The sequence below is a fragment of the Megalobrama amblycephala genome, linkage group LG2, assembly GCF_018812025.1.
Source record: "Megalobrama amblycephala isolate DHTTF-2021 linkage group LG2, ASM1881202v1, whole genome shotgun sequence".
Classification (NCBI taxonomy): Eukaryota; Metazoa; Chordata; class Actinopteri; order Cypriniformes; family Xenocyprididae; genus Megalobrama; species Megalobrama amblycephala.
The window spans coordinates 14288768-14304099 of NC_063045.1; positions in this window are offsets into that span (position 1 = coordinate 14288768).

Below are 15332 nucleotides of genomic sequence, written 5' to 3' on the forward strand. Positions count from 1 at the left end.
GCCATATGCGATTCCATTATGGTACAATGTTGCCTTGAGGCAACATACAGTTTTTTGATATTTTCTCTAAAACATTTGATGATATATAATGTAAAGTTCTTAAAAATACTTCTTTACTTGCCAGTGAAGGTGACTTATATTTTTTGTGGATGATAAAATGGTTACAAAAAAGTGAAAAAAGCACTTTTTATGTGGAGAAAATTTGGAGTCATGTGACGTGCTGAAACAGGACACAAAATGGACCCCTGTTGGTCATGTTTTGGTCTTTTTTGCACTTTTATTGATTAGTATTTGAGTTATTCTGTCCTGACATATGCTTGATCAATCAATTGGTGCCTTATTTTATTAAAAACAAATTAAAATAGACCATGTTGCCTGAAGGCAACACCGTACCATAGAGGGTTAAACCGCCGTTGTGTCAGAGCGCCGCCCTGCTGGCCAGAATCTACTGCTGTCACCCATTGAAGCATCACCAGATTGAACCACTAGACCGCGATAATACAATAGTTATGTACGTTGATAACAAGTAGCAGTCAATGAGACTAATATAATATAAAACCGCTTTAATGTTGAAAACATATTGTAAATAACAGACTAGAATTTTACTTAGTGAAATGCTGCCTGAAACTGTTCAAATTAACTAAGTTCTCCAATGAGTACATCATTTCTTTTTCTCAGTTGTTAAACATAGGTGTTGTAATTGGGTTTTCATGACAATTTAGCCAATTTACCATTAGTTTTGTCCTTCCTCTGGATAAATTCATAATGAAACGCCATTTCGCTGTTCATGGTGTCCGCACGCCGCTCTGCTGCTCTCAATCAGCTGTTGTCACTTTTAGAGCATTACCAGATTGAGCCACCAGAGGGAGACATCACAGCTGTAATGTCATTAGTAACAGGACAGAAATGTAAACGCTTCCCTTCAGAACATGAGTTTGTTTTGTGCAGCATTTAATTTCGTTTTCTTTGTGAAGGTGTGTATAGTTTATAAATAACAAAAAATCCCTAAAATGTATAAACTATTATGAAGACATTTTTAAAGAAAATACATGTATTTAAAAGCTTTCCCTATATATCAATGTCTGTATGTTATATGATAGTGTATGCATGTGTCACTTTGTCTTGTCATCTTTTATTTTTCATTGTTTTTTTGTATAACCCTTGTTTTTTTTTATATGTATTTGTATGCAATTCCTTGACAATGTTCTTATGTTACTGAACATTAATAAAAAAAAGAAAGAAACAAATGTAAGTACAACGTAACTAATTTGTGTGCACTCCAAATCAGTAACAATGTATATAAAGATCAAAGATGTTGTGAATGTAAATGCAAACCGAACAATAAAGAATTAATGAATATTGTTTGTTTCTTGTGGTTATTAGAAGCGATTATTATACTGAAACCAAAATGAATGTGAATGACAAAAGAGGGAAGATTAACCTTAAAAGAATGAACACGTGTCCTTCGTGTAGATGTATATATATGTGTGTGTGTGTGTGTGTGTGTGTGTGTGTGTGTGTGTGTGTGTGTGAGACAGGGCCGGCCCTAGCTTTGATGGGGCCCTAAGCAGAATTTAATTTGGGGGCCCCTCGGTTAAAATAACAATATCTTTTTATATAAAAAATAAATGTAAATGTATAGAATGGACAATGTTAAAATAAATACTTTAATAGTTACATAAAATGAACAGTTTAGATGGACCTTTAAGAAGAACTGAAAATAACAACAATAAATATATTAACATTAAAGGGATAGTTCACCCAAAAATTCTGTCATCAATTATTCACTCTCAAGTTGTTCCAAACCTGTATGAGTTTCTTTCTTCTGTTGAACACAAAATAAAATAAGATATTTTGAAAAAGCCACCAACTGTTTGGTTATACCCACATTCTTCGAAATATCTTATTTTTTTTTGTGTTCAGCAGAAGAAAGAAATGAATACAGGTTTGGAACAATATGAGAGTGAGTAAAAATAATGATGACAGAATTTTCATTTTTGGGTGAACTGTCCCTTTAAGGACAAGGGCAGCATGTTTACTATTACTCAGAAGCATGCCTTCTCCATCGTTTTTGTTTCTTGTTCTCTTGGTGTATCTCCTGAACTATGTTGCAATGGTGGATGCACAATTTTTCTTCTCCGATCCTGCTTAGTGAATAAAAAGCACTTGCAAATGATGTACAAAATACACATATCACACTTATTTGCATCAATAAAATGCACGACACTTTATATTTTACTACCAAATTATATATATTATATAATTAATTTAACTTGCAGTCCTATGTTTTCCTTGACATCTCATGATTTCAGGGCATGTGAGGTTGCAAGCATAATGCATGATGGGATACACTTAGACTCTCAGAAGCGGTATTCAAGGTAGTGTGGGTTTAGTGTGTATTAAGGGCACTGCACTTGTGCATTTTTAAGACATGGGACAGTTGTGTGCAATTACTTCCTGTTGCATGCACAAGCTCTCACGTGGCCAAAAACACAAGTGTGGGTATTTGGACAAGGCATCTGAAGGACGCGAGGACGCGATTGTGCGCGAGATGCGCCCGAGCGCGGAAAGTGAAGTATACCCGGGGCTTTAGGCTTCTGTTTCTTTAAGAACGGCACGCATCTAAAATACAGACACGCATCCGATTTTCTCTCAACTGATTACTTTCACTTTAGACATAACCAACTCTGTTTATTTAAACTTTGTGTGTATTTGACAGTATTAGTGCAGGTGCAAAAGATAAAGTCCAATAATCGGAGGCTGTTTGACGCTTTTAGTGTGCGCGCCTCCTTCTGGTTAAGAACAGCAGGCGAATGAAATGTTTATCCAGCAATGCTTTAAAGCACATCATGCAAATAATGAACTTTTGTGATTGCGAATAAGTGCAGTGTCCTGTGAGTGAGTGTAACATGTGATGCAAATGTATGTCAAGTTTTACAGTATTGAGACGGATGCGCCAGAACTGCAACTGATAGATTACGCAATGTCAAAATCAAGCTGTCAATTAATTTGCTCTTGGGGGCCCCCTGGTGGCGGCGGGGCCCTAAGCAGCTGCTTAGTTCGCTTATAGGGAGGGCCGGCTCTGGTGTGAGAGAGAGAGAGAGTGAGAGAGATGATACATCCACATTGCCACAATTGTTCGGCCGTCACAGAACGTTTAAGGAACATCATACACTAAAAAAGGAATCATCGGCCCGTAATTTTCATAAAAAAATTAAGGTGATAATTACAAATATTGTGTATATTAACAAGTATAATAAACAGGTTATTTCCATTCACTGTAAATCAAACACTTTTGAGAGTCAACTTAAAATAAAAAACACATTTCACTAAAAATATTAAATAAAAAAACAAACAAATAATTTAATAGATTTTACATGATTTATTCAGGTAGATTCCATTAAAGAATCAAACCTTAAAAACTACTCAAAAATATAATGTGTAATATTGTTACCATACTTTTTTTAAAAAGTAAATAGCTTACAGTGTACCTTTTAAAAAAAAAACGTTCCTCTAATGTCAAGAAAACTGAACATTTATTATGTTCCCAGAACCAACACTGAATATGTAGAGAACGTTCTCATGACAAAATTCTGATAGCTTGGACTGCACTACTGTTTATTTGCATCTTTGTTCTTATTTTACAAGATAACAAAGAGAAAATAACTATAAAATAAAAAATAGCTATATTGTGATTATTAATAAGAAAGATGCAACGTTGCTAGGTGATTTTGCTTTGGAATCTTCAGAAAACTTTCTCCATTTTTCTCAAAATCAATTCTGTTGACTCTCTTGACTTTTTTTTTTTTTTTTTGTAATTTTTTGTCTTTTAATGGAGAATGGGAAAATAAAAAAAATTGAATATTTTTTTGAAAATTTGCACCATTTTGCCAGAACGTGTTGCATATTTTTGTTTTTCTTCTTTTGAGATGGAAAATTGACAGGCCTGTAATGCAGTTATATGGATGTTTTGTCTATGAATAAGATTTAGTACTGATTAAGAACTCTTGTTTGTGCTAACTACACACATCATCTTAAAGCAAACTGATATGACAGACGATGTCCTGTTGTCAGGATCCTGGTTCTGCCCTGTTCCTGTTAATTGATGTATTAACATATTGTAATAGTAGGCTAGAAACGTATCTAGTTCCTTTGAACAGTTGAACCTTATTTGATGACTTATTTTGTTTGTTTTCTATTTCAATATGCGTGTCAGCTGTTCTTCTTCCGCCTCCTTCTTAGTCCTCATCAGGGTGTCATTAGTAAGACAATTTTTGGATTTGCACGTTTCGGTTCTCCCTTCATAAAAAAATCACCTGAAACCCTATTTCGCAATCTTTCTGGCGCTACATGTGAGTTTCTGGTTCTAGAGTATGACAATGTGTGAAAAGGCAGTTCTCAAAGTAGCCCATATTCTAAATCAAAACACATTACAATATCAACATATTAATGGGTCATAATGATTGACTAGTTCAATCTAGCTTGTTTTGAGCTGTTAGCTGTACTGAAAAAAAACCTTTACATCATTATCACGTCTGGCATTTTGAGTTTGTCATTGAAGATTAGGTGCAGTTCTGCTGATCTCATTCTTTCCGCCATCTGGGTGTGAGTAGAACAAAGTTGGATACTAATGAGGGTGTGACGGGCGCAGTGGATGGTCTGGTTTAGTAGGACAGCGGTGAATTATCTGAAGGTTCATGCCAAGTTTGTGGAGGGAGAGGAGAATTTGTTGGTTGACATTGTATTATTTTTTGTCAAGTTATTTAGTCACTTCTGTGGGGGCCGTTTCTGATTTGGTTGATCATGGAGAGGAAACCAATGGTTGTAATGTTGAGTGGTCAATACAGCTCATTTAACTTAATTCTATTAAATAATTACTCCAAGCTGTTTTGGAACAAAATGTTTTTTTGTTGTTACATTTAATAATATTGAAATATTAAATATTGTAAGAACTTGTTTCTCACAATAATTTGAGCTTGAATGGAATGGTTGAGCCTGACAAATGCAGTCAACACAAAAATAATTGAGAAAATGGAATGAGACTCCTTATTTGTCTCGCTGTGCTCAGTGTTTATTCTGCCTTCAATAGCTGATTGTTCAATAGATGTCTTTTAACTGGTTAAGAAACCATCTGTTGATCTTAGCATCTTAAAGTCAACAAAAAAATTACATTCTCAACTTTACTTCAGTAATGGGATACATTTCTGAGATGAGCAGGATACAATGGAAAAAAGATATTTGGAATTGCCTGCAGGTCTAGATAAAATGAGGAACGGTCAGGTCCTCAAATATTCCATGAAAGGTTATAATGTCAAAAATATTTAAATGCATTATATCAGCAGTACAACTCAAGATAAAACATTCAAGATTATAACAGAAATACAAGTGTGTAGTTTAGACATTATGATTATAATCATGACATGATTCCCTCCCTGCTTATTTAGTCTATCATTATCTGTTTGTTTTTCTTTCTCAGACACACTACGGCTCATTCTCCTGTTTACACACAGCAAAATCTCCAGAGTTAAATCAACTCTGCGCAGAGTACATAGAGTCTCTGTTACAATACCCTTGTGTATAAAGCACACAATGAGGAGATATAATCAAAACAAGTCTTTTACTAGGAAATCCAAATGGAGAGATCAGGAACATACAGGAAGACACAGGAACACACACCAAAGTATACATGAACGATACCGGACAACACGTGACTGGAAACACAGGGCTTATATACATGCGATAACAAGGTGGGTGATTAGACACAGCTGAATGTGATGATGAGGTGATCAGTTACCATGGTGAATGACTAGTGGCGGGAAATAGAACAACAACAAGTCCAAAACAGATTGTACATGTAACATATCGCCCCCTCCCGGAAAGGCACATCCTCGCGCCGTGGAGAAGGGAAGCTGAAGATGGGATGCTGAGGATGGAGTAGGAGGCGGCTCAGAAGGCGGACGGCTAACCGGGAGGAGGTGAAGTGCAGGAGTCCAGGGTGGTGCAGGAGATGGAGTCCAGGGAGGTGTAGATGGTGGTGAAATCCAGTGAGTAGCCTTGAGCAGGGGAGTCCAGGTGATGCTCCAGGCCACAGCCAGGACGGCGACCCACGGCGGCGTTGCTGGAGGGAGGAGCCGAGGTGGTGAAACTCTCCAAACAACCTTGGGTAGGCGTGGAAGCAGCGCAGCCGATGTAGAGGGATCCTTGAGCGAAGACAGAGAGCCAAAGGAGCGGAGTGATGCCAATGGCCTTAGAGACCGCGACGAAGTCGTAGCGACGGCCTCCCGAGGCAGCCGCAGGGTACTGGAGGGCTGAGGTGGAACTGGAATGACTGAGGGCCGAGGCGGAGTCTGAGGGAAGGCGGAGTCAATCTGAGCTGTAGGGGTGGAGGGTCGGAGAAACTCGAACGACCCGTAAGTCCGTGGCGATGTGATGGCGATGTCTGACCCAGGCGGAGTTGAGGTTCCGAGGGAGTCCAGTGGAGCCGAATGCTCGATGGTCACTGCTGTAGACGAGGGTGGAAGGAGCAGCGGCGGAGGAGTCAGGGCGATGAGTCAAGGTGTAATGATGTGACCTGAGGCCGGAGGCGGAGCCGCAGGATCCTCATCGCCTGACGCTGGATCACAGCAGGCCCCAGGTGTAGCCACTCCACTGAGCGGAGGCTGGTGTAGAGCTGAGGGCGTGATGTGAGACAGCGAGGGTTGGGTAGCAGGCAAGGTTGTGGGCTGGAGAACAGGCTGAATGGTAGAGGGACTGGAACAAACAAAGTCAGTATCAGTGGTTTGGAGAGGAGGTGGGAGAGGGAGGCTGGGTGGGACCAGTTCGTCTAAAATAGGGCAGACAGTCTCAGGAATTAGAGGTAGAGAATCCTCTCCAAGCTCAAATAAACAGTCCTTGGTGCATGCCTTGAACTCACTCTCAGTGGCAGGAGTGTGGGCGGGGCTCCATTCCAAACCCTCGTCTTCCACACTGTCTCCCTCTGCGATGGTAACACACCTGGTCAGACACGCTGGGCTCCGTCTCCGCGGCGATGTTACGCTCAGTCGTTCCGCTGGTCACTAGATCCTGCATCGCGGTGGAGGCGGGCTCTCTGTCTTCGGTGGGGTCACGCTGACTTTCCACGCCGTCAGAGGGTTTCTGGCTGGGCACTGGAGTGGGAGTGGGACTGGCGTCGTTGTCGCAGAAATCCATGGTCATTGACGATCCACATGACGCCAGCACCCACTCCACGTATTCAGAGAAGCTCCCTGGAGGCCCTTCCCCGGACAGCTGCGCTTTGGTGGCGGTGTTGAGGCAGTCATACAGGAAGTTGCAAAGGCTGCTGTCTGGGAAATGTGTAGCTGGTGCTAGGAGTAAAAAAATTGTCCAAATGTGCCTTGAGGGAGCGGTCCTTCTGCTCAAGGCAGAGCAACAGAAATGCGGGTGTGTACATCGTGACGGGAACGAAGAGTGAAACACGAAAAACACTGACACGGAAAACAACAAACAACAACAAAAAAAAAACACGCCGCAATATGTCTAACTGTCTTTGGTCTGGTATTCTGTTACAATACTCTGGTGTATAAAGCACATGACGAGGAGATATAATCAAAACAAGTCTTTTATTAGGAAATCCAAATGGAGAGATCAGGAACATACAGGAACACCAAAGTATACATGAACAATACCGGACAACACATGACTGGAAACACAGGGCTTATATACATGGGATAACAAGGTGGGTGATTAGACACAGCTGAATGTGATGATGAGGTGATCAGTTACCATGGTGAATGACTAGTGGTGGGAAATAGAACAACAACAAGTCCAAAACGAGTCCCTCTCTAAATAGTGTTAAAATAACACTAAAGCAGAGTTAAAGTTAATGAGATAATTAAGCAATTAATTAAGTGATGATTGTGCATTAGTGATGAACACCTGCTGTTAACAAGCAGAATCACTGAAGAGAAACACAAGAACTACAACTGACTTCAGTCACAGCCTTATTAATTGCTTAATTATCTCATTAACTTTAACTCTGCTTCAGTGTTACTTTAACACTATTTAGAGAGGGACCATATGTACTCTGAGCAGAGTTGATTTAACTCTGGGGATTTTACTGTGCACTGACATTATCATTTTCTGCCATCTTTTACATTTTCCACTTCTCTGTCAAGCCTCCTACACCCCCTGAAACTGGGTTTAATGATGTTGTAAATCAGATACGCTCCTATCATATGAAGGCTTGTGGTCATTCTGGGAATGATAATCAAAATACAGCTAGACAAAAAACAGCCACTGCAGCACCCACTGTGACCAAACGCATTTCACTACAATTCACCTGGAAAACCTGATGACCCTCCTATTGGCACCCGACACACCCAGACAGAACTACATCACTGGAGTGGTGATGCGGAACCAGTCTGTCATCAGAAACAAAAACTCAAAACGGTACATGTCAGAGGAGCTGTACCCTGAACCGAACTACCCCACGTGCCTGCTGGGAATGGGATATGAAAAAAAAAAAATACATTTTGCTGTTGATTACAACAGAAAACAATGGACCCTTCACTAAGCCCCGTCCTCCTTAGTTACTGTTGCTACGCCTGTCAAGCTTTCGCGTCTGGCAAGTCATTTACAGTATGTAAGCACCGGTGTCAGACATTTTCAAGGAGATAATTAGTCATTTTTGGCGAACAGGTGAAATATCTGAGAGAGCAAGACAAAATGGACTGCATGCATTCAAGGGATATATCCACGACATAATATGCAACGGATTAGAAAATAATTTGATCAAAATTTAAGCTAAAGCTCCCAGCGCAAGCAGCAGCCGCCTCATACGCTGACCATTCAAATGGGAAACACACAATTTATTGAGGAAAAGCTTTGTTCATCCACAGCAGGTTAAAGGCAAGATGGAGTTACGTTAGCCTGGCATGCTAAAAAATATAAGCGGGAGAATATTATCATTGCAAAGTGGTCAGGCTAACGTCTTGTGTTTATTCCACAAGACTTATGGATAAGCTGTTTGATTTATAATTATTAGGTTATTTTCACAAATTTCACTTAATCATTTTATTTCATGTTCAAATATATGCATTATGAACAAAGAACCGTCATTATTTCCAAGCAATGCTGAGTTAGCTAGCTAGCTAACCTACTCGTCAGATTGTCCTACCTGGGCTTACTGCATGAGCACACATCAATATTACATCATTGTTGTCATGATAAATAACACAAAATTACGGTATATGCATTATTGTAAGGGTAGGTTTAGTGTTGGGGTAGGTGTAGATGTTAATAAAGCCATAGACCACGTTAATATCACGCTGGAAGCACAATCTGATGGGTAACGTTAGAATTTTTTTGATTTTGCTAACGTTACCTACTGTTTCAATGGGAGGTAGCAAAATCTGACAGGGTAGCACAAATTGTCATAACACAGGCATTTCTCCCCTTGGGTTTTAGGTTTCGGGAAGGGAAAAACATTCCACCACCCCGTCCAAACTTTTAGGATACCGGGTATCAGGTTAACACAATCCATAGGCACAACGCTTCGGCATGTTCCCTCACTTGAAAGCTTGACAGACCTCCCGCGCATAGTAATGGTTTGCGAAACCACGATTGGCCTGGGGCGGTTTTTGGGCGTGGCTTAATGCACTTACAATGAAAGTCAATAGGGCGAGGCATTGTGGATGGATTAAAAGCAGAAATGTGAAAGTCATTTTTTGTTCAAGCATTTACATCAGTGTACAAATGTATGTGTTGATTGAGATGTAAAACTGATCTTAATCATCTTCATCTTCAGCAGTGAGATTTCTGTTTGAGATGGATGAACCTTCTAGTTTGCAGAGACACAAATCATATCCATAGTTGGTAACCGAGTCTTTCACATCTGTCTCTTGTAAACAAGTATAATGTTTAAAGCCCCGTTCACACCGCCAGCGACACGCAGCGACACGCAGCGACAAAGCGACATGATCCCATTCATTTCAATGGAGCGCTGGCGACTTCCGGCGACAAGAGCGACAGTGACCGTTGGCGACAGAATGTAGGTGTGTCAAGCGACGGGAGACACGCGACAAAAGTTCAGATATTGGAACTTTATGCAAATCAGGAGCGAATTTCGTGAGCGACAACCAATAGGAGTGAAGGCTCTCTGGAACTCACGTCACCGTCTCGATTGCAGGCAAGACAGATAGGAATAGTTCCGGAGCGATTTCACTGTTTTATATGATTTGACTGTACATACTAGCCTGGTAATACCAGACTCTGCTACTTCACTTTGCTTCGTAGACAGAGTCTGGAATGGCATAATAGAGAAGTGTTTTCTCTCTCGCTAGGGGACGCTTGTCTGAAGTTTAAAATCATTGGTTACCCGTAAGCCAATCAGATACGTTTAGTTATGACGTATGTTATCCGCCTGTACAGCCGCATCGAAGCACAGACATCATGCATCGAACTCAAATCTATGATTGAACTTCCACTGTAAACCTGTTGTAAACACATGATGATGTGAGCGAAATACCGGAGTGAACATGGCTGTAAACGACTTTTGCAGATTATGCGAAGTTAATGCATCCCGAAGTTTGCATCCCGTGTTTCGTTTCCCATTTCCGCGGTCGTTTCGGTTTTCGATTTCTCTAACCTACAATGTAAAACTCGGCGCTTAGCATCTACGTCACGGCTCTCAGCCCGCCCTCTGTTCGTTGATTGGCCCGGCTGTTTCCAGACCGGTGGCAAACACAAAGCTCTGACGCTGTATCAGACTGAGTACAGAAGCGAAATGAAATTGAGCGGAAGAAGGAAGTCTGACGTAGTCAGGCTATGTACATACATGGATATAATAAAATGATGCGTGGAAAAGAAACTGTCGGCAGTCTTGTGAGTTTGATTCATACAGTTTGTGTGTTGTTAATTTTATGATGTTGTGAGCAGTTTAGAGCTGCTGCAGTTCATACAGTTTCTCCTGCATTGTGTTGATTATTAGGGACAAGAAAATTGATTACTTGTCAAATTCGAATGACGTTTTAGTATTTTTTGTGAGTATGAGTGAGTTTAATTTGTTGATAGACCGATCATTAATAATCATTTATTGCACTGAGCTCTGCGGTCACAACACTCTACAACAGCAGAATGTTACTGTAACAAAGCGGGAGTCATGGTAAGATCCAAATGCAAGCTTTATTAAGAATGTCGTAGTCGTACAGGCAGGGTCAATCAGGATCAGACGGGAACAGCAAGGGCTAGGCAGAATCGTGGTCAAGATACAGGCAGAAGATCAGGGCTGGCAGATATCATTCACAGAACAGGATGGCAAGGCAAGGGTCAAAGGCAGGGGCAGGAACAGGAACAGGAACAGACAGGGAAACAGGGAAACAGGATGGAAACAGGATAAACACAGGGAAACGCTTAGAATTGACACACAGGGTAATCAAGACTTCGCCGTGAGGTGATGTGTGTGACAGTCCTTTATAGTCCTGGTAATGATCTGCAGCTGGGTGTGGTGATTAGTGTAGTGATTGGTGGAGTGAGTGCAGGTGATTGGCAGAGAGGATTATGGGGAATGTAGTCCGGGAAGTGACAGGAGCAGACGGTGATCGTGATAGTTACTTACTTAATTACCTAATTCTTAGTCAAATTAGAATGATTTCTTAGTTTTATAATATCATTTGTGATTGCATTTTCTATAGATATGGTCAGACGTGCAGTCTACCAATGATATTAAAGCGACAGCACTAGGAACGCCCACAAGCGACTTCACAGTACAGAGACTTGTGACCTTGTGACATGCAGCGAAAAAGTCGCTGGCGGTGTGAACGGGGCTATAAAGTCTTGTGGCTACTTTTGAAACTGTGTGTATTTAAATGTTCATTCTGGTGCAATGCCTTGCTTCATCCACTGAAAGTGCATTAGTCTAAAAAGATTTGTTTTTTGCTTGTTTTTTTTTTTACAAATTGTGGGACAAGTCAAATTTATTTATTTATTTATTGTGTTAAATGACAGCATGTCCCTGCAGTGTCTCCAAAAATCCTTTTCAACATGGAAATCTATAGGATCATGCAGAATGTTCAGCACCATGGCAAAATAAATCCTATTTTAGTTGCCCTGGTGAAAAAAGTATACTTTATTGTATTTCAAATATATTCCCTTTTCAATAAATATACAAGCAAAAAATTTTACCAAATTTGAAAAAGTATATTAGCATCATGCTTTTAACTATTTTCACAATACAACTTTTAACAGACTTTAAAATAATTGTAATTTAGTATATTTTCTAAAAATATATTTTAGAAAAATAAACTTAATGTGAAAGTTTTGTGTATATTTTAAAGTGTAGCATACTTATTTGAAAATTATTTTTAAAAAATATATTTTAAATTACTAAAAATTATTGTACTTAAAATTGACATTGTAACAATGCACTGAACAATTTTTTTTATATTATTTAATATAATGAAGAGGTTGTATATTTAAAGTTTCTTTTAAGTATAATTTTTAAGTTTACTTATTCATGCTTGGAATTCACTTCATTAGTTGGACATTTCTTTTAGAAAGTGATAAAATGTATGTCTAATGCGTTAAAAGACCATTTGTTTTTACATTCTTAAATGTATGCAGTGAACAATTGGCTACTGAAATTGTGATTCAAGTCTAAATAATAATAATAATTTTTAATAAGTTTACACTGGCAGAGAAGAATCATGTTACAATCATACACACAAGTCCAAAATAAACAATATACAAAGAGCAAACTACAGGTACACGCAAAAAAATGTGAGTTGTGTGGTTGAATCTCATTGGAATTCAAATGTCGCTTCATCAACTAGATCTGTGACCAATCAGTTTTTGTTGGTCACTGCTTACAGCCAATCAGAGGGGCTGACGGTACTCATTTGATGCAGGAGAGCATACGGCCCTGATTCAGAACACAGCCAGACCAAGAACCGAAGTTACCACCTTCAACCATGGAGAATGCATGACAGCTACCTGCAGACGTTGAGGGACCACCCACCGTGACAAGTGAACCAGAGTCCAAGGCCAAAGGAACAGAGTTCCCATCACCAGGAAGTGGAGCCCCCGAGCGAGTCTGACCGGGGTGTGAGCCCGTGACATCAGCGGCCAAGGGAACGGGAACCGAGGACTGGCTACTGGATGCCAGTGAGGAAGAATCAACTCCCACCCTAACCTGCCCGGTATCTAATGCTTCATCACTATTTAAGGACAGCCGTGACAACGATAATTCTTCTGTTTAAAGGTGCCCTAGATTTAAAAATTGAATTTACCTCGGCATAGTTAAATAACAAGAGTTCAGTACATGGAAAAGACATACAGTGAGTCTCAAACTCAATTGTTTCCTCCTTCTTATATAAATCTCATTTGTTTAAAAGACCTCCGAAGAACAGGCGAATCTCAACATAACACCGACTGTTACGTAACAGTCGGGGTGTACGCCCCCAATATTTGCATATGCCAGCCCATGTTCCCAACATTATGAAAGGCATTAGACAAGGGCAGCCAGTATAAACGTCTGGATGTGCACAGCTGAATCATCAGACTAGGTAAGCAAGAATGGACAATAGCGAAAAATGGCAGATGGAGCAATAATAACTGACATGATCTATGATAACATGATATTTTTAGTGATATTTGTAAATTGTCTTTCTAAATGTTTCGTTAGCATGTTGCTAATGTACTGTTAAATGTGGTTAAAGTTACCATTGTTTCATACTGTATTCACGGAGACAAGACTGTCGTTATTTTCATCATCAGCAGCTCCTGCACTAGAGGATCCTGTAGCTCCGCCTCCGGACTCTGATCCCTTTGCTCCATCTCGGCCCGACAACCAGTCGGCTCCACCAGGGTCACTCGATCTAGTGGCTCCACCAGGTTCCCTCGTCCCACTGTCTCCCCCTTGGTCAGTCATCGCTCCACCTATGCCACGGACATACGGGCAATACGCTGCATTCCGTCCCTTCTCCCTACAGCTGCAGTGTGCTCCTTCCTACCTTCAGCAGTGGCTCTGTCCTCAGTCTCACCAGCATCGTCCCAGTCCTCGGGTGCTCTGGCTCCACCTGCGTCGCTCGATGACGCGACATTGCCTGGGTTTCCAGCACCAGCGATGTCACTCAACTCTAGCGGCCCTCCATCAGCACCTTCAGATCCTGGGCACCTGTGGTAGGTGTCCTGGCTCCTCACACCATAAGAGAGTTAAGGAAATATGTCTCTTCATTAGTGATGTTGTTGCATTTTATTTATTTTAAATTGTAGCACATTTAAAATATTGTATTGTCTAAGATTATGCAATGTTCAAAGTATATTGTATAAAGTATAGCTATGTAATAAAGTATATTGTTATTGAATACAATCTTTTTTTATTTTTAATTCTATTTTTAAGTCAAAGTTGTTGATGAGAATATACAATTATCTCAAAAATATATTCATGGTATATTGCTTGTGTGTTTTGAAGACACTCATAATAAATGTGTAATGTACTTATAACACAAATAAAGTACACTTTAATATCACTAATCAAGCATGTAATTAGTCCCTATGCAGGCATATACTTAAAGTGTACACTTGAAAAAGTAAACTTGAAGTTGTTCCAATTTAGCACATAAAAGTACACTAAATACACTTAAAATTATGTTTTATTACAATTTAATTACAACTAAAATACACTTAGTACAAAATTAGTTTTTCCAAAATAGCACACCTCAGGTTAACTAATCATTAACACACTTTAAGTATAATATAATGGTAATAATGAAATAATGATAATTAGTCCGGCTGCAAGTATACTTTTTTCCTCACCAGGGCGTGAATGTCGGTATTGAATGACTGTACTGAATGACTTGCAATTAAAGAGAATGTTCCATAATAAAAGACTTTCACTGTCTGCACGCAAAAACAAACACTGAACCAGTGTAATATGATGTAACGTCTGGATGGATCCGTTCAGAGTCAATAAACTTTGGAGTTTTCAGAACGCTTTTAACCTGGTGAACTTTGTTTATAAATCACTAAATGGGCGTCGGACGGCTGTGACTTTCGGCAGGTTTGTGGGCCTGCGATGGTAAACAAAAAAAGTCCAACTTCCTCACTTTGGTGACTTCAAAGGAGCCCCCCCCCCCCCCCCCCCCAGAGACTGACCAGATCCACATTCCAATACCCCACACACACAGGGACACACAAAAACACACACACAGACACATACAGAAACACACAATCATACATTTTTAACTGTATATGTGAACTACCACTATGCTGGAATATATATATGATATATTTTAGAGCCTATGCATGTTTCCTAGTGTTTAAATGAGTGTATTTGTGCTAGTGTGCATTTTAATAGG